Consider the following 22,363-nt stretch of genomic DNA (forward strand, 5'->3'; position numbering starts at 1 on the left):
CCAGAAAAAATGAGGGAGAAAGAATTATCGTGATCCACAAGACAGAGCCGCCGTCACCTCTTGTTCTTCATCAGGAGGCCAGATTTTGAGTCCGTTAGGGCTTCGGAGAGGGGGATCTTCGTTCTTCATCATCACCAACCCTTCTCCATCGCGAATTCCATGATGCTCCCCACTGTGAGTGAGTAATTCCTTCGTAGGCTCGCTGGTTGGTGAGGAGTTGGATGGGATTCATCATGTAATCTAGTTAGTTTTGTTAGGGTTGATCCCTAGTATCCACTATGTTCTGAAATTGAGGTTGCTATGACTTTGCCATGCTTAATGCTTGTCACTTTGGGCCCGGGTGCCATGATTTCAGATTAGAGCCGTTTATGTTATCACCATTATATCCATGTTTTAGATCCGATCTTGCAAGTTATGGTCACCTACTTTGTGTCATGATCCGGCAACCCCGGAGTGACAATAGTCGGGACCACTCCCTGTGATGACCGTAGTTTGAGGAGTTCATGTATTCACCTTGTGTTAAAGCTTTGTTCTGGTTCTCTATTAAAAGGAGGCCTTAATATCCCTTAGTTTCCAACTGGACCCCGCTGCCACGGGAGGGTAGGACAAAAGATGTCATTCAAGTTCTTTCCATAAGCACGATGACTATTTACCGAATACATGCCTACATTATATTTATGATCTGGAGCTAGTGCCGCATCACCCTAGGTTATGACTGTCACATGATGAATATCATCCAACAAATCACCGATCCAATGCCTACGAATCTTTATTATATTATTACTGCAAAGTTACTACTATTATCGTTACTGTTGCACTTGCTACAAAATTATTGCTATCACTGTTACAGTTGCTATTACTATTGCTACTACTATCAAAACTACCATACTACTTTGCTACTAATCACTTTGCTGCAGATAATTAATCTCCAGGTGTGGTTGAATTGACAACTCAGCTGCTAATACTTGCAAATATTCTTTGGCTCCCCTTGTGTCGAATCTATAAATTTGGGTTGAATACTCTACCCTCGAAAACTATTGCGATCCCCTATACTTGTGGGTTATCACGGCACGCGAAGGACTGGGGAGGACGGAGCTGGATCGAGGTAGAAGAAGGCCCCGGGCGGCCATGGTGCTGGAGCTCCTGTGACATAGAGACAGAGAGAAATTGAGAGAGATGTGAGACGGGGGAGGACCAGAGGAAAACAAGAGCGACAGGGAGAAGAGGAGCGACGGGACCTGGGGGGATTCGATAGTCGATGGTGACGAGGCTCACCGGAGTAGACAACGGCGGCGGGGTCGAGCTCGAGGCTGGGGCGCGTAGGAGGAGGAGCTTCGGGGGTGAGCTCGAGAGCGAGGACAGGGGCTCGGGTGCGTCTCCTCGCGGGGAAATCGGGAGCTGTTGTGCTGGTGGTTGGATCGGGGAAGGTGGAGGCTGGTTGGTTGGGGATGGATCCCGAGGGGAGGAGACAGGAGGAGTGGCGGCAGGGAGGAGGATTTGATCGGACAATCGTCTGAGATTTTAGGGTTGCGATGATTATACAGCAGGTGGATTAGGTTAGGTGACATTTGGGCTCTCCAATTTAAATCGGACGATCAAGAAAATTAGGCTAGGGGAGTCCAAATAAGAAACCGAAGATGCTTTAGGGATGTTTGGGTTTGATCCGAACCCATCAATCACGACTGCCCGGGTCGGGTTCGGGGGAGTTTCGGTTGCGCATGCGAGGGGGTCTATGCACTATGCAGAGAGACTTTGTTTTAGGAAGAGAGAAAACGAAGGACCAGGTTGCAAGTCTGATTTGTCTCGTAACGGCCAACGATGGCAAAAGAGAGATGCAGCAACTACGAAGGAGAGATGCGGCAAGTATGAACAGATGCAAGTTTTGGAAAATGATAGCAGCGGAGTGTCAATGCAATGCGAATGATGAATGCAACAAACTGAAAGTGCGTTATATCGACTAGAGGGGGTGAATAGGTGATTTTTACAAATTCGTGACTGAGTAATTTCTTTTTGAGGAAACTCCTAAGTCACGAACAACTAGCAGCGGAATAAGTACCCAGATGCAAGCATAACAGAGTAGTAGCACAGTCATCATGATGAAATGAAAACAAACACAGAGTACAAGAAGCGTATAAACAGGATAAGCAGGATGAAGACAAAGTGGCTGAAGTATTAGGATTGAGGAAATTGAGAATGTCTTCAGTCAAAGTCTTCAAACAGTAATGATCCAGTTCATCAATACATGAATGAAGAAATGAAAGGGTTGAGGAAATAGAACCAGTAGCTTGGTGAAGATGATGATTTGGTAGACGAGTTCCAACTGCTGTGACAGTCGTACGTCTGGTTGGAGTGGCTAGGTATTTAAACATGAGGACACACAGTCCCAGACACACAGTCCTCACCATATTCTCCTTCAGCTAAGGTCACATAGACCTCGCCCAATCACTTGTGGTAAGTCTTCAGGCGACTTCCAAACCTTCACAGACTTGCTCACTCGCTGATCCACAATTTCCTCTTGGATGCTCTAGACCATGATGCCTAACCGTCTGGAGGATGCACAGTCCTCAAAGGTAACAAGCATCGGTTCCACACATGAACAATATCTTCAGTGATGCTCAATCACTTTGGGTTTGTAGGTCTTTTGGGTTTGGTTTTTTCCTCACTTGATGATTTTCGCTCAAAGTCCTCGGAAGATGGGATGCTCTTAATGACAAGTGTCAGTTTCTCTCGGAGGAGCCAACCAACTAGTGGTTGTAGGGGGCGGCTATTTATAGCCTAGGGAGCAGCCTGACATGATAAGACATAAATGCCCTTCAATGATATGACCGTTTTAGGTGGGTATATATTTTGGGACAGCTGGCGCATAGCACGGCGACAGTAGGATATTTGAGTATCAAATTCCTTAGGGCTATCATGTTCCTCACTTGTAGGCAATCCGCACCGGCAAATTCCTAAGTCCTCAGTCAGAACAAATTCCTCAGAGACTAGAAGATATTCGTCTCTGTCACTGAAGAAATTGACTGAACTGTATGAGATTTCCAATGGCTTCACTCGAAAGGATTGGGTAGGTGTAGGATTTTGAGATGAGCATCACTTGTAAACTTTTCCTTAGTTTTACCTCGATCGCCTTTAATAGTATGTTGTTTCCTATGACTCAAGAAAGAGAAAATGAAACTACGAAAACAAAAGTCTTCACGCTTCATAATTCTTGCATGAATATCAAGTCTTCATGGCCGCACCAATTTCTTCACTTTCAAAGTCTTCAAGAAAACCAAAGTCTTCAGCTGAAGACATTCATTTTTAGGGGTCGACTTTCATCGTAAATATCAAACTCCTCATAGACTTATGGATTGTGTACACTCACAAAACACATTAGTCCCTTAACCTATAAGTCTTCAATACACCAAAATCACTAAGGGGCACTAGATGCACTTATAATCTCCCCCCGTTTGGTGATTGATGGCAATATAGGTTAAGGTTTCAACGGGGATAAACATATGAAGTGTAAATACTAATTTTGAGGAATTTGATTGCAAGATATAGAAGAACTCCCCCTGAAGATGTGCATATTTGAGGAATTTGCTTCGAAAAGCAAATGCACATTGTAGAGTAGAATCATGGAGATCTCCTCCTATATCTTGTAATTCATACACGCATTTAACATATGATATGAAGAATTTGAAATGCATGATGAAATATGGTGTTTGATGAAATTCAGCATGCGTGCATTAACGAATTTGAGGAAATAGCATGCAGAAAACAAAACAAAAGTATTAGACCACCATAGGACTTAAGTTTACAACTCGATCAACAAACACTTCAGAAGAGCGAGAGTTGTAACTTAAGAAAAAACAACCATATATAGAGACCCTCTTGAAGACTAACTCAAATTTCTCCCCCTTTGTCACCGAATGACTAAAAGGGATGAAAAATGAGGACTAACACCCCTGAAGAATATCATCAAGATGTCGGTGGAGGAGCGCCAGCATTGTTGGGGCCATCCATTGGAGTAGGGCCTGCCGCGGCGTCATTCAAATCTCCGGCTTCTCTCGCGCGATGAAGAATATGAACTGGTGACCAAGTGAGGAACTTTGACCTTCTTGAATTTCTTTGAAGGGGGCTATGAACAGTCAAAGTCCCGTTTGAAGCCCATTTGCTTGAGATATTCATCAGCGTAGAGGTGAGACAAGATGGCCCAAGTACGATCAAAAACTTCATGCAAGTAGTAATGGTTTTTTTTCACAGTGTTTTGCGTGATCGTCATATTCTGAAGAATTGAACCAAACTGATGCTTGACCCACTTGTGGTTGCGATCGACCTTCTGATGAAGACTGAGGAGAAGCTCACGATCAGTTGTCACCCACAGAGCAGTGGCTTGAGGATATTGCTTTAAAGCATTTGCGACAGTATCATGTGTGGCAGAGTCGTCATTGGTGGAATATGATGCAGCTTTGAGAAACTGTCCATCCATTGGACGAGTGCCTTCATCAATGACAGTAGCCTTGCCCTTCTCATCAGCAGAGGAAATAGTCCGTTTGAGGACTTCAATCGGGGGCAAATAGCTGAGATGATTTTGGCAATCAGCCTTGTAATGAATTGAAGACCTTGATCTGATGAATCTCATAATCTAAGGAGCGTAAGGCTTCAACTCAAACAATGACAGAGATACGTTGGCCAAAGTCCTCATGAAGAAATCATGATAATTGACAGGAATACCATGGATGATATTAAACAACAGATTCTTCATTATGCCAACAACCTCTTCTTCATCAGAGTTGTGGCCCTTGATCGGATTGAGGGTTTTGGTCGATATGCAATACATAGTCCTTGGCACATAGAGCAATTCCTTGACGAGGAAAGTGGTCCTTGGAGCTTGGCCAGGCTTCAAAGGCTTCATCAGCACTTGCATCAGATGATTTGAAAGTTCTGGTTCATCATAGATGTCCCTTGCACATTTAGTGGGAGGACTGTCTGGGACGGCGTGAAGCAATTCAGAGGCCGGAGCTTTGTAGTGAGTGTTTTCAGTGATCCAGTCCAGTACCCATGAATTCACATCTTCAACATTGCAAGTGATGTGAAGCATGACATCAAACTGAAGAATGAGCTCTTCATTCCAATCTTAGATGTCGGTGCAGAAGTTGAGCAGCCGAGCATCATGAAGAATGCTGAGGACTGGGGTGAAGCACGGAAGAAACTTTATATCCACATGAGGAATTTTCTCATGGTCAAAAATCTTGTCCTTATCAAACAATAGTGAGGAATAGAAGTTCATCTGGCTGGCAGTCCAAAAACGCTTGTGACGAAGTCGAGCAGAGTCATAAGGATTGTAGTCAGGGAAGAAATGATGCTCAACAAAGAAATCATCAACTTTGAATTTCTGCTTCTTGGTGTGAGGATTCTGTGGCTTGGGCTGAAGATTTGCAGTTGAAGTCTTCACAGCCTCTTGACGCACAGCCTCTGGAGCCACAGGCTGAGGAATTTCAGGAGTAGTTTCATCATCAGCAGCCTTGGCCTCCATTTCTACAACACTAGTGGCTAGAACTTCTTCTGGAACAGAAAGAAGTGAAGTTTGATGTTCTTCAGAGCCCGTATGAATTTCTTCAGTTTGGACCGGGGACTGAGGAAGTTGTTGCAGAGGTGTTGTCAGAGGTGAATTGGGGTGATGACTTTCCCAATAGTCATCATTCAGAATAGGAGTTGTTGACCCAATATCCACATCCTCGTCTTCTTCATCAATTTTTCTTCAACGCCTGCCTCTTCAGCTATGAAATGAGGCATGGGCGATAATACCAAAGGAGTTGAAGGGATATTATCCACTTCAATTTCTTCATCCAACGGCTGTGACATAGCAGCTGAAGGATTTTCCTCGTCACTGTCATCTGGAATGACATATTCCTCACCAAAGGGAACAATCTCCTTTGATGGCATGCTTGATATTGGAACAACATCTATTGGGTTTGCATAAGAGCTCGTCAAAGTCTTCACTATCTTCGGAGCTAAAGACTCTAAGGTTGTAGATGCTTTCCTTTTCTTCACATCTGCCTTCTCTGCAGCTTTGGTCTTGTTCACTTCTGATGTAGAAGGAAGGTTGGTACTTGTCATCTGAGGTGACTTGGTAGGAGGAGAAGATGAAATTGGTTCAGTTTCTTCAGGCGCAACTGATGCAGTTGCCCTGGCATGTTCAGTGTCCTCAGGTGTAGTAGCAGATGCTTCAATTGGCATGGCTTGATCTTCAGGCGCAACAGTGGAGGTTGCCCTGGCAATTTCTTCAGTGGCTGGAATTTCTTCAGCAACCCTGGTGGTCTCATTTTCTTCAACAGCCTAATTGTCATCAGTTGTGCTTGCATATTCTTCAGTGGACTGAGCATATGCCTCAGCCCGAGGAATTTCATGTTGCGATGAAGCTGCAACATTTGGAGTAAGTGTCTTGGTTAGCTTGATAAATCTGACTTTGGCTCCCAGCCAATTAGCATAGTATCTGTCAAATTCATCACCGAGTCCCTTGATTTATGTTTGCAGAGCTACAAGTTCATCAGGAGATAGCTTCAGAACATTGTTCTTCAAAAAGCGCTCTTTCTTGTATTGAGCTTTCTTGACTTTCCTCCCCTGTTCAAATTTCCATTTTTCCTCATCAATGAAGGTTGTCAACATATGACTTTGGCCAGGAGTGAGGTTCAGCTCAGGCCGAGGAGTATTGTGGTCCTTGTGCCATAGGTCGATGAAGTTGAGGATCAACTTTGGATCCAGCATCAGTGGCACATTACTGCCTTTCGCTCTAGCGGCCCTTTGCTGTCTATCTCTGATGATTTCAATTAGTTCTTCATCATCAGCTTGGTCTTCACTAGAGGGGACTTGAAAAGCAACCTGCTCCTTGTGAGGACTTGGCCTTGTGCCTCGTCCAGCAGCAACCTTTTTCTTCAGCAAGGTTGGGCCTGTTGAAGACTGTGGAGGAGCTGAAGAACTTGCAGATAGTCCTGAAGCAATAGATATTCCAGTGGTCCTTTGGCAAGAGGCGAGATGCACAGGTGCCGAGGGCTTTGCAGCTATTGCTGAGGATTTTGCAGTGGGGACTGGAGCTGCTTTTGAGAAAGTAGCTTGAGGCACAGGCCGTGAGGGCTTTGAGGAGCTTGGCCATGAGGGCATTGCAGAGCTTGGCCGTGAGGGCATTGCAGCTGAGGAACTGGGCTTCTTAGCTGGTTTCTTTGGCATAGCCTTCTTAGGCTTGCTAGAAGAGGCCTCGGCAGCGACAACAGCAGGATCTTCATTGAATTTCTTCATTGCTTCTTTGGCCATTTTGGCCAACTTTGCTTGCCGCTTGGCCCATTCTTTTGGAAAATCCTCACCATGCTTGATGCTAGTGGGATCAGCTTCTTGGCCTGGTGCCAATGGAGGTCTTAGGCATGGAGGGTGTATGGAGAATTTCTTCATGTACTTTGGAGTCACATATCTGTACTCTCTCCATTCTTTGGCCCATCTCCTCTCTATCATCTGAATGCGCACTTTGCGCTCATTCTTAGTCTCCTTGCCATGAATTGCTTCATCAGGGGTACAAAACCCTGCATAGATATCATCAGGGATTTCGAAAGTAGTATTCACTTCTGGTCTCTTTCCTCCCTTCTGAGGTCTTTTACCGTCAGCCATATTCTTCACTTGAGGATTTTGAACAATTGAATTTTCAGAAGAGGTATGCAACTTCTCTTCGTGGAACGCTGCAAATGAGTTAAGTTGATGATAACCTAGAGATTCAGCAGCGGACATGTGTACCTGTGAATAGAATATAGGCGCAAAGAATTTGGAGAGGTCATATGTGTTCTCAGAAGTTTTTCAAAAGAAAAAAGTTTGAGTAATTTGGCTAGGGGTGTCTTGAGGAATTTCACTAAGCGTTCTTTGACTTAGGTTCCAGAGTTGTATAGATTGAAAATCCACACAACTAAGGAATCTTGAAGAAAAATGTTTCTTAGAGAAACAAATCAAGAACAGAAGCAAGTGAGGTGTTTAAGAGTTTGGAAGTTGAAGGATAAACACCTTTTGAAGATTTTGTGGAAATCATCCGAATCAACGAGGGCAGTAAAAATAGATTTTATTTACCCTTGACGAAGAACACGACGAACTGAGTGTAGCGATCCAACCTCAGATGGTCAAATCTCTATTCTTAAGTGTCATCTATGGATCAGCAATGCTGACACACACAATACTTCGAAGGATTTATAACAGAGTGGCAATCACACACTTATTACATGAATGTCTCAAAAGAGAACTTATTACAATAAATATGGCTTAAGGCCAACTAAATAAGATAACAGCGGAAGGCTTGGAAGATAAAGTGAGTCCATCAACTCCAACGGCATAGCTGAGTGCACGACAACGGCCTAGCGCACCTTACTCTTCGTCTGAAAAGTCTGCAACATGATATGTTGCAACCCGAAATGGGTCAGCACATGGAATATGCTGGCAATGTAACACAGTAGAGCAAAGAACAAAATAAATGCTATCACTAAATGCATATATGGCTAGTGGAGGCTCTATGGTAATAATGTTTTTGCGAAAAGCCAATTTTTCCCTACATCAAAGGAATATGTTTTGTTTAACTATCATGGTAGTTGATAAACATTGAGAATGGTAAATCCGCATCTCAATCCCAATTAAAGGTAATTAACAACCCAACAAATTAATTTAGAGTGATGAGATCCACATGATAATTCAAGAACCAGATACTCAAGATTGTCCATAACTGGGGACATGGCTAACCATGATTAGTTTGTACACTCTACAGAGGTTTGCACACTTTTCCCCACAACACTCGATCTCCTCCGTTGGATTTCTCGCACTACATGGTGTTTGAGAAACGGATGACCGAGACACAGTCTTTCAGAAGCATTAACTCTAACCCCGGGTAGACAGTACCAACCTACATCCCCTACATCTGCTAGCCTACCACTAGAAGAGGTCATGCAACATACTCAACTATGCTAGATCCCATAATAGCTTGTGGCTGCACACGGAAGTTTCTAGCATGAATAATGTTATGATCCCTTTGAGCCTGGGTGGTGAACCAAAAAAAGACAGCACTGGTATATCCCCAGGTGCCCGCAACCAATCCACCTAGATGTGTGTTTAAGTAGCCACCTTAAGTTGACCATTAATTAAAAAATCTCACATCAGTCATGGATACACTCGAACCCAATCCACGTCTACGAGCATAGCATGGCAATATAAGCATAGCGTAGAAGTAACTCCCAAGGGTTTGATAATAAAAGGGCAATAGGTTCTACCTCATCATCTACTTCCCAATACCCACATGTTAAGAGATCCTACTCATGCAATGTTTGAGGGTTGTAAGTAATGCATAAAAACTGGGTATGAAAAGAGTATGATCAATGGGTTACTTGCCTTGCCGATGATCCGCAAACCCTAGAGACTCGTAGTAGCACGCTTCGCACTCCGGGAATTCTATCACAAACAAACAATAGCATACATAAGCACTCGAGCAAATATGCATGGGTAAAACTCAAATAAGAAGATCAAATCTGAAAATTCAACCGAAAAGTTTCGATTTGCAAAAAGAAACAATCGAATCGGAGCCACGAAACTGAAACTACGGTCAAAATAACTTTGAAAACAAATCTGCTAGAAACCAAACTTTAAATTGTCAAAACCTTGTTCAAGTTGATGAAACAGAAAGAGGGGCTCGAGACGAAGATTTTGGTGTTGGTTTCACCGGATTTGGATAAACGGTTAAGAAACGGTGAGGGTTTGAAGATCAGGGGCTAATCTGTGATAGAAGTAATCGCGGGTAGGACCCAGGCAAAAAATAAACAGAAAAAGGAAAATCTATTGGATGAACGTCCGCTAACAGAGACGAATGGGCGAATTCGTTCATTAAAATGAACGAACAAACGTACGAACGCAAGCGAACTAAACCAAGAAAAATGAACCGATCTAAATAAATAAAAAAAACAAACCTAGGGTTTTTAAGAAAACCAACAGCTTTTACCTAAAAACCAAAAAAACAGGTGCGGCTTGATCCGGCGAGGCTGCGGCATGGGCGACGGTGGCGTAGCGAGGCGGCAGGTGTGGCGCGGCACTGCGACGGCGGCGGCTGCGATGCTACTGCTGCTTGCTGCTGGCGGGGCGGGGTGGCGATGTGGGGGTCGAGGGCGGCGTCGCCTCAGGCTTTAAAGGCTCCGGGGGGTGGCGTGCGGGAGGGGGCGGCGTTGGTGGCTTGGGGTCGGACTCCCCGAGTCCGTCGCGAGCACGACGACGGGAGGCGGCAGTGGGAGATGGGCCAGCTAGGCTTTGGCCTGGCTTGGTCCGAAACATTTTTTAAATAAAGTTCCGCCAAAAGAAAATACTAAATAAATAAATAAATTCTAAAAATGCCAAAAACAATTTTCACCGTCTAAATAAAATATTTAGAACAAAGTGAACATTTTCTTGGCCTAAAATGCAATTTTAAAAAAAGGATATTTTTCTAATTCAAATAAAATAGCAATAAATTCCAATTAAAATTATTTATTTGATTTTAACATTTTTCCTCCAATATTCCTTTTATTTTGGAGAAGTTATATTATCTCCTCTCATGTATTTTAATATTGGAAATATTATTTGGAGAGAAAAATAATTAAAACCAAAGTGATCCACCTTTCAATATTTGAGAAAATTTAAATATGAAAATAATTAAATCCCCAACTCTCTCTATGGGTCCTTGAGTTGCTTAGGATTTTTACGATCACAAAACCAAAATGCAAGTAAAATATGATATGCGTATGATGACCTATGTATAACATTCCAAATTGAAAATTTGGGATGTTACTAACCTACCCCCCTTAAGGTGAATCTCGCCCTCGAGATTCAGGTTGGCTACAAAATAGGTGTGGGTGGTCTTTCCGTAGATCATCCTCTCATTCCCAGGTGGCTTCATCCTCAATATGGTGGCTCCACTGAACTTTGCAAAACTTGATAACCTTACTGTGGGTAACTCGGCTGGCAACCTCGAGAATTTTGACTGTTTTGCCTCGTAAGTCAGATTGCTATCCAACTGAATTGCTTCCAGGGGCATCGTATCTCTCTGAGGAATATCGACCATCTCTGCATGGCACTTCTTCAACTAGGAAACATGAAACACATCATGAACTCCTGACAGTCCTTCGGGTAACTCCAACTTGTAGGCACCTCTCCCATACGTTCCAAAATTCGGTATGGTCCTACAAATCTCGGGGCTAACTTTCCCTTGACTCCAAAACGTTTAACTCCTCGCAGAGGTGACACCCGAAGATATGCTCTGTCTCCGATTTTGTAGACTACCTCCTTGCGTTTTGAGTCTGCATAACTCTTCTGTCTGGACTGAGCTACCTTCAGTCTATCTTGGATCAATTTAACCTTCTCTTCTGACTCTTTAATGAAATCTGGTCCAAACAACTGACGGTATCAAACTTCATCCCACATCAACAGTGTCCTGCACCTTCTTCCATACAAAGCTTCGAAAGGTGGCATCTTCAGACTGGCTTGATAATTGTTGTTGTAAGAGAACTCTACGTAGGGAAAATTATCATCCCAACTAGATCCATAATCTAGCGCAAAAGCTCTCAACATGTCCTCCAGAATCTGATTGACTCTCTCGGTCTGTCCATCTGTCTGCGGATGAAATGTTGTACTAAACTCCAGTCTGGTTCCCAGAGTCTGGTGTAACTGATGCCAAAACTTTGAAGTGAACTGTGTTCCTCTATCTGATACGATGGTCCTCGGAACTCCATGTAGACATACGATCCTGGTCATATATATCTTGGCCAACTTCGCACTTGTATAAGTGGTTTTCACTGGGATAAAGTGGGCCACTTTGGTCAAACGATCCACTACTACCCAAATAGAATCATATCCCGATCGGGTCCTGGGTAATCCGGTGATAAAATCCATGCCAAGCTTGTCCCACTTCCATTCGGGTATCGACATAGGCTGTAGTAATCCTGCTGGCTTCTGATGTTTTGCCTTCAGTCTCTGACATACATCACATACTGCTACATACTCGGCAATATCCTTCTTCATTCATGTCCACCAGAAACGCTCCTTTAAATCCAAATACATCTTGGTGTTTCGAGGGTGTATCAAGTATGGTGAGTCATGAGCTTCCTGAAGTATCAACTTCCTGATCTCAGCATTATTGTGTACATAAACACAGTCCTCAAACCACAAGGTGTCATGCTCATCCTCACGAAAACCTTTGTCTTTTCCTTTGCTCATCTTTTCCTTTATCTCGACAATTTCTTTGTCATCCTTATGAGCTTCTCGAATCTTTCCCAATAATGTCGACTGAACCTCCAATGCTGCAACAAAACCTCTAGGGACTATCTCCAAATGAGGCTTCCTGAGATCTTCGGCTAACTCCTTTGGCAATCCTCCGCTTACGAGGGTATTGGCATAACTCTTCCGGCTCAAAGCGTCTGCTATGACATTGGCCTTTCCTGGATGATAGTGTAGCTTCATATCATAATCCTTTATAATCTCCAACCATCTCCTTTGCCTGAGATTCAGCTCCTTCTATGTGAAAATGTACTTCAAACTCTTATGATCCGTGTACACATCACAACGATTTCCAATAAGGAAATGTCTCCAGGTGTTGAGCGCATGCACTACGGCTGCTAAATCCCAATCATGCATGGCATAATTCAACTCATGCGGTCGAAGTTATCGTGAGGCATATGAAACAACTCTTCCGTCTTGCATAAGTACACCTCCAAGTCCTAAGCGAGATGCGTCGCAATACACTTGGAAATCCTTGCATATATCTGGCAGAATCAGCACTGGGGTTGTAACCAAACGTTTCTTCAATTCTTGGAAACTTGCCTCACATTCATCCGTCCATTTGAACTTGGTGTTTTTCTTTAACAATTCCTTCATAGGCTTTGCAATCTTAGAGAAATTCTCAATGAATCTCCGGTAGTATCCCGCGAGTCCAAGGAAACTGCGGATCTCTCCTACTAAGGTGGGTGCTAGCCAATCAGTGACGGACTGAACCTTGGTAGGGTCTACTACTATACCTTCTCCTAATATAACATGCCCAAGGAATCTGACTTCCTTCAACCAAAACTAACATTTGCTGAACTTGGCATACAACCAATGTTCTCTGAGCTTCTCGAGAACTAAACGCAAATGCTCCTTGTGCTCCTCTTAATTCTTAGAGTATACCAAGATATCGCCAATGAACACGACAACAAACTTATCCAAGAACTCCATGAACACCTTATTCATCATACTCATGAAATAGGCAGGGGCATTAGTCAATCCAAATGACATAACCATGTACTCATATAGCCCGTACCTTGTGGTGAAGGCTATCTTAGGTATATCTTGTTCTCGGATCTTCAGCTGGTGGTATCCTGATCGCAGATCGATCTTGGAGAACACTTTAGCTCCTTGCAACTGGTCAAACAAATCATTGATCATCGGTAGTGGGTACTTGTTCTTGATCGCCACTTCATTAAATGCACGATAATCAACAACCATTCTCAAAGATCCATCCTTCTTCTCAACCAAGAACACTGGGGCTCCCTATGGTGACGAACTTCATCGAATGTAACCTTTATTCAATAACTTCTTAATCTATTTCTTAATCTCCTCCAGATCATTTGCGGGCATCCGGTATGGTCTCTTCAATATTGGTCGGGTGCCTGGCAACAACTCTATCAAAAACTCAATGTCTCGATCTGGTGGCATGCCGGGTAACTCCTCTGGAAATACATCCGGATAATCCTTCACTATAGTCACTTCATCCTGAACAACTCCCGTGAGAGAATTTACTTGGGTCCTCCTCGGCGCATGCCTGGATACATACTTGATCCTTTTTCCCTCCGGGGTGGTGAGCAGAATTGACCTACTAGCACAATCAATGTTTCCTCCATACTTTGATAGCCAATCCATACCTAGTATCGTATCCAATCCTTGTGACTCCAAAATTATCAGGTTTGAGGGGAAAACATGGCTACCAATGGTTAAGGGTATCCGATCGCACCATCGGCTGGCCATATACTCTGCTCCTGGTGAGCTTACTAACAAGGGTGTCCTAAGGGCTAAGATGGGTAACTTAAACTTGTCCACAAATCCCCTTTAAATGTATGAATGCGATGCACCAGTATAAAAAAGAACTAGAGCGGTAAATGACTTAACCAAAAACTTACCGATAACTGCATCTGGCTGCTCTTCAACCTCCTCCATGTTAACGTGGTTCACTTTTCCCCTATTGAAAGAGTTGGGCTTCTTCCCAGAGCTTCCATTGCCATTTCCATTCTTTGGTTCAGGACACTCATTGGCATAGTGTCCAGTCTTCTCTCACTTGAAACAAGTAATGTGACTTTGGTCCTTCTTTGGCGAGTGTGGCTGGGTTAGAGCGGTTCTGATTGCTGCCTGCTCCATTCCCATTTCCATTCTTGGGGCCACTGTGGTTATGCGAACTTCCTCCATTGTGGTTATGACCTCCATGGTTATGGGTATAACCTCCCGAGTTCGGGGTAAAACGAAGCTTCTGCTGAGCTCCTGAATTGTACTTCCCTTGTCCATACTTCCTTTTGCGGCTCTCAATCTGCTGCTGCTTCCCTTCAATCATGAGAGCCTTGTCTACCAACTCCTGGTAGTTGTTAAATGTTGCCACCATTAACTGCATACTCATCTCATCATTCAGCCCTTCCATAAACTTCTCCTGTTTCACGACATCTGTGGCCACATCATCTGGGGCATAGCGAGCTAACTTGCTGAACTCATCCACGTACCGCCCCATAGTATGATTTCCCTAGCGTAAGTTGCAGAACTCACGCTTCTTCATGCTCATAGCTCTAGTTGAGACATGTGCAGTGCGAAAGGCTTGCCAGAACTGTTCCCAAGTGACATTGGCTATAGGGAAAGTGGCTGTGTAATTCTCCCACCATGAGGCTGCAGGTCTATCCAATTGGTGTGCGGCAAAACGTACCTTCTCTGCATCTGTGCAACATGCGGTGGTCAACTCCCTTCCAATCCTGTGTAACCAGTCATCAACAACTATTGGATCGGTGCTAGTGGAAAACACCGGCGGTGCAACCATCGAAAACAGGCTAAGTTGTCAACTGGTGGTGGTGGCGGGTGGGTTGTTGTTATTGTCGTTGTTGTTGTTGCCTTGGTTCTGGACTAGAAACTGCATCAGGGTATTCTACTGTGGGATCAACTGGGTGAGCTCCGGTGGGAAGACAAATCCAGGATCACGTCTCGGAGGCATCTGATGGATTTAGAGGGGAGATATTAGAATAGAATGAGGTCTAGTGAGAAAGCACTACCCATATGCACACGAGACAAACACATTCATATCACACCAAAATCAATTCAAACAAGGGCATACAATCGATCTAACTATCGTTACAGTGCTCAGACTACTAATATATACATGGGAGAAAATACTACTGATAGTGTGGTGGTCTACTAGAAATTTTGATTGGTGGAAGACTCCATGATATCCGCTCCAGCTTCGTCTTCATAATCATCATCACTACTATCGGGGTCAGAGTCGGTGTCGTCGATGATGATGTGTCCTTGGGGTGGTCGTCATCTCCTCCTGGCGCGGGATCTCCCATGAATACTCCTAGCTTCCTTGTCAAGTCGTCATTCCTCTCTAGTATTGTGATTTCCTCCTCGTATCCATCGCGTGTAGACTTGAGTTCTGATACGTCTCCAACGTATCTATAATTTTTGATTGCTGCATGCTATATTTATCTACTATTTTGGACATTATTGGGCTTTATTATCCACTTTTATATTATTTTTGGGACTAACCTATTAACCGGAGGCCTAGCCCAGAATTGTTGTTTTTGCTTATTTTAGGGTTTCGAAGAAAAGGAATATCAAATGTTGTCCAAACGGAATGAAACCTCCGGGAACGTGATTTTCTCACCGAACAAGATCCAGGAGACTTGGACCCTACGTCAAGCAACCAACAGGGAAGCCACGAGGTAGGGGGGCACGCCTACCCCTCGTGGGCCCCCTGTTGCTCCACCGACGTACCGCTTCCTCCTATATATACCTATGTACCCCCAAACGATCAGATACGAAGCCAAAAACCTAATTCCACCGCCGCAACCTTCTGTATCCACGAGATCCCATCTTGGGGCCTATTCCGGAGCTCCGCCGGAGGGGCATCCATTACGGAGGGCTTCTACATCAACACCATAGCCTCTCCGATGAAGTGTGAGTAGTTTACCTCAGACCTTCGGGTCCATAGTTATTAGCTAGATGGCTTCTTCCCTCTTTTTGGATATCAATACAATGTTCTCCCCCTCTCTCGTGGAGATCTATTCGATGTAATCTTATTTTTGCGGTGTGTTTGTTGAGACCGATGAATTGTGAGTTTATGATCGAGATTATCTATGAACAATATTTGAATCTTCTCTGAATTCTTTTATGTATGATTGGTTATCTTTGCAAGTCTTTTCGAATTATCAGTTTTGTTTGGCCTACTAGATTGATCTTTCTTGCAATGGGAGAAGTGCTTAGCTTTGGGTTCAATCTTGCAGTGTCCTTTCCTAGTGACAGTAGGGGCAGCAAGGCATGTATTGTATTGTTTCCATCGCGGATAACAAGATGTTTTTTTATCATATTGCATGAATTTATCCCTCTACATCATGTCATCTTGCTTAAGGCGTTACTCTATTTTCATGAACTTAATACTCTAGATGCATGCTGGATAGTGGTCGATGAGTGGAGTAATAGTAGTAGATGCAGGCAGGAGTCAGTCTACTTGTCTCGGACGTGATGCCTATATACATGATCATACCTAGATATTCTCATAACTATGCTCAATTCTGTCAATTGCTCAACAGTAATTTGTTCACCCACCGTAAAATACTTATGCTCTTGAGAAGCCACTAGTGAAACCTATGGCCCCCGGGTCTATCTTCATCATATTAATCTTCCAATACTTAGTTATTTCCTTTGCTTTTCCTTTTCTTTTATCTTTGCATCTTTATCATAAAAATACCAAAAAATATTATCTTATCATATCTATCAGATCTCACTCTCGTAAGTGACCGTGAAGGGATTGGCAACCCCTTATCGCGTTGGTTGCGAGGAGTTATTTGTTTTGTGCAGGTACGAGGGACTCGCGTGCAGCCTCCTACTGGATTGATACCTTGGTTCTCAAAAAGTGAGGGAAATACTTACGCTACTTTGCTGCATCATCCTTTCCTCTTCAAGGAAATCCAATGCAGTGCTCAAGAGGGAGCAAGAAGATTTCTGGCGCCGTTGCCGGGGAGGTTCGCGCAAGTCAAGATTTGACTCCCGACAACGAGCCATTTCTGGCGCCGTTGCTGGGGGGTCTACGCAAAAGTCAACATACCAAGTACCCATCACAACCCTTATCTCCCGCATTACATTATTTGCCATTTGCCTCTCGTTTTCCTCTCCCCCACTTCACCCTTGCCGTTTTATTCGCCCTCTCTCTCTCTCTCTATCCTCCCTCTCTTTCTCTATTTGCCTCTTTTTTCCCTCTTGCTTTTTGTTTGCTTGTGTGTTGGATTCCTTGCTTGTCACAATGGCTCAAGATAACACTAAATTGTGTGACTTTACCAATACCAACAACAATGATTTTATTAGCAATCCGATTGCTCCTCTTACCGATGCTGAATCTTGTGAAATTAATGCCGCTTTGCTGAATCTTGTCATGAAAGATCCGTTTTCCGGCCTTCCTAGTGAAGATGCCGCTACCCATCTAAATAGCTTCGTTGATTTGTGTGATATGCAAAAGAATAAAGATGTGGAAAACGATATTGTTAAGTTGAAGCTATTTCCTTTTTCGCTTAGAGATCGTGCTAAAGCTTGGTTTTTGTCTTTGCCTAAAAATAGTATTGATTCTTGGAACAAGTGCAAAGATGCTTTTATCTCTAAGTATTTTCCTCCCGCTAAGATCATCTCCCTTAGAAATGATATTATGAATTTTAAGCAACTTGATCATGAACATGTTGCACAAGCTTGGGAGAGGATGAAATTAATGATACATAATTGCCCTACTTATGGTTTGAATTTGTGGATGATTATACAAAAAATTTATGCCGGATTGAATTTTTCTTCTAGAAATCTTTTAGATTCGGCCGCGGGAGGCACTTTTATGGAAATCACTTTAGGAGAAGCTACTAAACTCCTAGATAATATTGTGGTTAATTATTCTCAGTGGCATACTGAAAGATCTACTAATAAAAAGGTGCATGCGATAGAAGAAATTAATGTTTTGAGTGGAAAGATGGATGAACTTATGAAATTATTTGCTAGTAAGAGTGTTTCTTCTGATCCTAATGATATGCCCTTGTCTACTTTGATTGAGAACAATAATGAATCTATGGATGTGAATTTTGTTGGTAGGAATAATTTTGGTAACAACGCATATAGAGGAAACTTTAATACTAGGCCTTATCCTAGTAATCCCTCTAATAATTATGAAAATTCCTACGACAACTCTTATGGAAATTTCAATAAGATGCCCTCTGAATTTGAGGATAGTGTTAAGGAATTTATGAATTCGCAAAAGAATTTCAATGCTTTGCTTGAAGAGAAATTGCTTAAAGTTGATGATTTGGCTAGGAATGTTGATAGAATTTCTCTTGATGTTGATTCTTTAAAGCTTAGATCTATTCCTCCTAACAATGATATCAATTAGTCTCTCAAAGCCATGAGAATTTCCATTGATGAGTGCAAAGAAAGAACCGGTAGGATGCGTGCTAAGAAAGATGCCTTTATAAGAGTGTAGTTCCTATGAAAATAAAGATGAAGATCTAAAAGTTATTGATGTGTCCCCTATTAAATCTTTGTTTTGCAATATGAATCTTGATAATGATGGGACTGAATATGATCCACCTTTACCTAGAAGGCGTTCCAAAAATTCAGAGTTTTTAGATCTTGATGCTAAATTGGATGAAAGTGGGATTGAAGAAATTAAAACCCTAGATGTTGCTAAACCCACTATTTTGGATTTCAAGGTATTTAATTATGAAAATTTCTCTTTGATTGATTGCATTTCCTTGTTGCAATCCGTGCTAAATTCTCCTCATGCTTATAGTCAAAATAAAGCGTTTACTAAACATATTGTTGATGCCTTGATGCAATCTTATGAAGAAAAACTTGAGTTGGAAGTTTCTATCCCTAGAAAACTTTATGATGAGTAGGAACCAACTATTAGAATTAAGATTAAAGATCATGAGTTCTATGCTTTATGTGATTTGGGTGCTAGTGTTTCCACGATTTCAAAGACTTTGTGTGATTTGTTAGGTTTTCGTGATTTTGATGATTGCTCTTTAAACTTGCACCTTGCGGATTCCACTATTAAGAAACCAATGGGAAGAATTAATGATGTTCTTATTGTCGCAAATAGGAATAATGTGCCTGTGGATTTTATTGTTCTTGACATAGATTGCAATCCTTCATGTCCTATTATTCTTGGTAGACCTTTCCTTAGAACGATTGGTGCAATTATTGATATGAAGGAAGGAAATATTAGATTACAATTTCCGTTAAGGAAAGACATGGAACACTTTCCTATAAATAAAATTAATTTACCTTATGAATATATTATGAGAGCCACTTATGGATTGCCTACCAAAGATGGCAATACCTAGATCTATCCTTGCTTTTTATGCCTAGCTAAGGGCGTTAAACGATAGCGCTTGTTGGGAGGCAACCCAATTTTATTTTTATTCCTTGTTTTTTGCTCCTGTTTAGTAATAAATAATTTACCTAGCCTCTGTTTTGGTTTTTTTTGTGTTTAATTAGTTTTTGTGCCAAGTAGAACCGTTGGGAAGACTTGGGGAAAGTCTTGTTATCTTGCTGTAAAAAACAGAAACTTTAGCGCTCATGAGAACTGCTGCCATTTTTATTTGGAAAGTGCTATTTAGTTAATTATTTTTCAGATGATTAATAGATAAATTCCTCACGTACAGCAATTTATTTTAGAATTTTTGGGGTTCCAGATCTTGCGCTAGCTACAGATTACTACAGACTATTCTGTTTTTGACAGATTCTGTTTTTCGTGTGTTGTTTGCTTATTTTGATGAATCTATGGCTAGTAAAATACTTCATAAACCATAGAGAAGTTGGAATACAATAGGTTTGACACCAATATAAATAAAGAATGAGTTCATTACAGTACCTTGAAGTGGTATTTTGTTTTCTTTCACTAACGGAGCTCACGAGATTTTCTACTTTAAGTTTTGTGTAGTGAAGTTTTCAAGTTTTGGGTAAACATTTGATGGATTATGGAACAAGGAGTGGCAAGAGCCTAAGATTTGGGATGCCCATGGCACACCCAAGATAATCTAAGGACACCTAAAAGCCAAATCTTGGGGATGCCCCGGAAGGCATCCCCTTATTCGTCGACTTCTATCGGTAACTTTACTTGGAGCTATATTTTTATTCACCACATGATATGTGTTTTGCTTGGAGCATCTTGTATGATTTGAGTCTTTGATTTTTAGTTTACCACAATCATACTTTCTGTACACACCTTTTGAGAGAGCCATACATGATTTGGAATTTGTTAGAATACTCTATGTGCTTCGCTTATATCATTTGAGTTATATAGTTTTTCTCTAGTACTTCACTTATATTTTTTGGAGCACGGTGGTGGAATTGTTTTATAGAAACTATTGATCTCTCATGCTTCACTTAGATTATTTTGAGAGTCTTAAATAGCATTGTAATTTGCTTAAATAATCCTAATATGTTTGGTATTCAAGAATAGTAAAAACTTTCTTATGAGTGTGTTGAATGCTATGAGAAGTTTGATGCTTGATAATTGTTTTGAGATATGAAGATGGTGATATTAAAGTTGTGCTAGTTGAGTAGTTGTGAATTTGAGAAATACTTGTGTTAAAGTTTGTGATTCCCGTAGCATGCACGTATGGTGAACCGTTATGTGATGAAGTCGGAGCATGATTTATTTTTTGATTGTCTTCCTTATGAGTGGCGGTCAGGGACGAGCGATGGTATTTTCCTACCAATCTATCCCCCTAGGAGCATGCACGTAATACTTTTCTTTGATAACTTGTAGATTTTTGCAATAAGTATATGAGTTCTTTATGACTAATGTTGAGTCCATGGATTATACACACTTTTCTTCCTTCCACCATTGCTAGCCTCTCTAATACCGCGCACCTTTCGCCGGTATCATACACCCACCATATACCTTCCTCAAAACAGCCACCATACCTACCTATTATGGCATTTCCATAGCCATTCCGAGATATATTGCCATGCAACCTTCCACCGTTCCATTTATTATGACACACTCCATCATTGTCATATTGCTTAGCATGATCATGTAGTTGACATCGTATTTGTGGCAAAGCCACCATTCATAATTCTTTCATACATGTCACTCTTGATTCATTGCATATCCCGGTACACCGCCGGAGGCATTCATATAGAGTCATATTTTGTTCTAAGTATCAAGTTGTAATTGTTGAGTTGTAAGAAATTAAAAGTGTGATGATCATCATTATTAGAGCATTGTCCCAGTGAGGAAAGGATGATGGAGACTATGATTCCCCCACAAGTCGGGATGAGACTCCGGACTAAAAAGAAAGAAAGAAAAGAGGCCATAAAAAAGAGAAAATGCCCAAATAATTAAAAAATGAGAGAAAAAGAGAGAAGGGACAATGTTACTATCCTTTACCACACTTGTGCTTCAAAGTAGCACCATGCTATTCATGATAGAGAGTCTCTCATTTCGTCACTTTCATATACTAGTGGGAATTTTTCATTACAGAACTTGGCTTGTATATTCCAATGTCGGGCTTCCTCAAAATGCCCTAGGTCTTCATGAGTAAGCAAGTTGGATGCACACCCACTTAGTTTCTTTTGTTGAGTTTTCATATACTTATAGCTCTAGTGCATCCGTTGCATGGCAATCCCTACTCACTCACATTGATATCTATTGATGAGCATCTCCATAGCCCGTTGATATGCCTAGTTGATGTGAGACTATCTTCTCCCTTTTTTTGTCTTCTCCACAACCACCATTGTATTCCACATATAGTGCTATATCCATGGCTCACGCTCATGTATTGCGTGAAGATTGAAAAAGTTTGAGAATGTCAAAAGTATGAAACAATTGCTTGGCTTGTCATCGGGGTTGTGCATGATTTAAATACATTGTGTGGTGAAGATAGAGCATAGCTAGACTATATGATTTTGTAGGGAGAACTTTCTTTGGCCATGTTGTTTTGAGAAGACATGATTGCTTTGTTAGTATGCTTGAATTATTATTATTTCATGTCAATATTAAACTTTTATCTCGAATCTTTCAGATCTGAATATTCATACCACAATTAAGAAGAATTACATTAAAATTATGCCAAGTAGCACT

Source organism: Triticum dicoccoides, chromosome 7A (genome assembly GCF_002162155.2).
Source record: "Triticum dicoccoides isolate Atlit2015 ecotype Zavitan chromosome 7A, WEW_v2.0, whole genome shotgun sequence".
NCBI classification, from domain to species: Eukaryota; Viridiplantae; Streptophyta; class Magnoliopsida; order Poales; family Poaceae; genus Triticum; species Triticum dicoccoides.